General features: G+C 39.9%; 1 long non-coding RNA gene across 1 annotated transcript; it reads right to left on the reverse strand.

Moving 5' to 3' along the window:
- Positions 1-583: 583 nt before the first annotated feature.
- LOC138721011 (uncharacterized) lies at positions 584-2,535 on the reverse strand. The gene is made up of 2 exons (XR_011337496.1): positions 2,461-2,535; positions 584-1,718 (listed from the first exon to the last, which is right to left on the reverse strand). It is a non-coding gene; the product is annotated as an uncharacterized lncRNA (long non-coding RNA).
- Between the last annotated feature and the right edge of the window lie 290 nt (positions 2,536-2,825).

The raw sequence follows: 2,825 nt of genomic DNA on the forward strand, positions 1-2,825 counted from the left end.
AAAACAAACTGCGGCTGCAGTCATTGGTGCGTTACACTTTCTGTTCTCACCAGCACATTTTATAGGTCACTCTTAGGCCAATGAAACATAACACTGTGTCCCTTTACTACTTCTCCCTTGACACCCTTTTTAAATTTGAAAACAGGTATCTTCTTCCAAGCTAAATACTTCTAACTACTGAACTTCATAGAAAAAAAAGGTCACAAGCTGACTCATCAACAGCCATAATAAATGTGTTAAACATCCTGGGCAGGACATTGGATCCATATAAGTTATATAAATGCCAGGTACAGAGATACTCACAACCCAAGAGAACAGGTGTATGTGTTCTTAAGGTTTACTATGATTTATGAAGTAATAAACACAGCACTCCAGGCCAAAACGTCCTGGGCCTGATCCTCCACTGCTTAGCATACATGTACATCAATATATATCTTCTATACCTCATGCATGGAGTGAGCTTACAAATAAATAAAAGTGGAAGGGAGTTATATCCCTTTGTGTGAGGCATAAACATACAACTTTTAGAAGCTGACCTGCCAAGGTGACCGAAAGGACAGTTGTTAAAAAGAGTCTAAGAAACTGTTGTATAAATGCCTTTATCCAAACAATTTATAATCCAAGCATTCAAAACAGAGAAAAAATGTCTTTTGGAGTAACTATTTGGCACCACCAGCTGGATGTTCTAAGGAACTAAGATAGATTTTTACTGCTTAAAACTGTTAATACCAGCAAAGTGGTCTTGTGTCAAAGTGGTCCTGTACACTATTTTGTCTCGCAGTGTTAGCGTAGAAGGAGCTTGGTCTCACTGCTCCCAGCCATAACAGTAGTATGTTCTGGGTAAGTGGCTGAGCACTGTGTGCAAGGGCAGATGCTCCAATGTTGTGAATGTTTCACTTGGGCAGGTTGCTGTAGCATATTTTTGCTTCCTGCAGGGCTTTTTCTTACATTTGAGCTAGTGGAGAGTGTCAACAGCAACACAGGAGAAGGAGAAAAGTTCTAGCAGTCCAGATATCACCTCACAGGATTTTATTGCAAAACCCATCCTAGTCCAATTGGAGTCTATTACAATCTTGCACTTTTTTACTGTCCTAAGTACTTGGCACATATCACTACTTAGGAGAGTACACAATGTGAGCTAAGTAGGAGCACAACGTATCATTCCACTTTGCCTGCTGGCAGAAAAATCCTGAAAGGATTAAGTTATGGGTAACAAAATATACTAGGGGTGTGTAACCTAGGTGATGCAAAAACATTTCTTCTTAATACAGAGCAGCACAAACCAATGTGAATCGCTCAGTCGGGTTCTGCTGTCCTTATTCCTTTGCCCAGGATGATGAACGGCATGAAAGGAAATAAAAATGACATCCTGTAGATAGGTGTGGTGGTAGCAGAAGATTGTATCTCTATTCCCAATCCTGGAGGCAATATGTCCATTTTGTCTGAAACTGGATACTCCTCTCTCCCTAAAGACAAATTAGTTCTGTTGCAAGCACAGGAAAGGAAGGGTGAATAACTGCCTGAGATACGAAGTTTCATGTCCAGTGAACTCAAAAGGCATCATCCCTTCCCCTAACAACTTTTTGGTCTGAGCAGAGTTGGCCCCTAAAGCTCTGCAAAAGTCGTTTCCTCTTCACAGACTGAATTATTGTGCAATGCACAGTGGAGGTACAGAGTCCAGCCCTGAGGAAGCAGGTCAAGTGGCACTGTGACGAGGACTGAGGATAGAAAAGGATTAGAGAGGCTGAGTCAGTCATAGTAAGCAATGATTAACTTTGGGGTTCCTCGCTTTTGACATTCAGATCATGTAAAATCATTGACTACTTCAGTGCCTATTAGCCCCAAGTCTGGGCCCTTCCCTTCATAACAAGCACCACAAACAAGACAGATCATACCAACAGAGTGAAAAGCAAAAGCTGGAAGTGAGTAAAAGGTATTCACAATAAGTTCTGCTTCAATAGAAATACTGCTGTAACTATAAACAAATAAACTATAAAATTTGGCACAAGAGGGGTGCCGGACTGGAATAGCAGGAATGTTGTAGATCAAGATTAATGTGCATTGGCAGAGCTATGCAGAGAAACATGCACGGCACCTGTCTCCACAGTGCCTGTCTTGAGCTAATGACGTTAATCTCCTGGTTTCATAACCATGGTATTCAAACACACATTTAAAAATATTACCTTGTAGATTGTAGTATAAGCTATTTTAAGGGAAATTTCACCAAAAAGAAAAGCCACGTGTACATGTAACAAGCCAGAATAAGAAAGTAATACATATCTATAAATGTGTTCATAGAGAAAGGACTTTATCTATTATTAGGAGTACATATACATACACAATGTTCTATAGGTGTTGATAATAGGATAAGCATTAAAAAGTGTGTCAAGAAACATGAGGAATTTTTACAATCCCACCCACCTAAGGTGCTGCATTGTTCCTCTCAGAAACCCTTCTCACCTTTTATATAAACTCCCAGTAGGTCCTGCAGCCTGGATTTAAGACAGAAACACCTAGCCAGGACAGGATGCTGGAGAATCTGAAGCTTTGCTAAGAAGTATCATCAATAGGCATCTGATTAGTTAGATGCCATTACATGATTCAACCATCCTTAAATAGCTATTACACTATATCAGCCACTAATCCTTTCTGAGAAAGACAAGTAAGAAAAAAGCATTAATTGGGTGATCATTACATGACTACTATACTTTCTTTAGGACTGACTGCACTGCAGGTTCTGTTGTGCTGTATTCCTTCCCGAAATATCCATCACAGCCTTAACTCTACTAACATCAAAACTCTTAGTAGTTTTAATGGGTCTAGGA

This window comes from Phaenicophaeus curvirostris, chromosome 5 (genome assembly GCF_032191515.1).
Source record: "Phaenicophaeus curvirostris isolate KB17595 chromosome 5, BPBGC_Pcur_1.0, whole genome shotgun sequence".
NCBI lineage: Eukaryota > Metazoa > Chordata > Aves > Cuculiformes > Cuculidae > Phaenicophaeus > Phaenicophaeus curvirostris.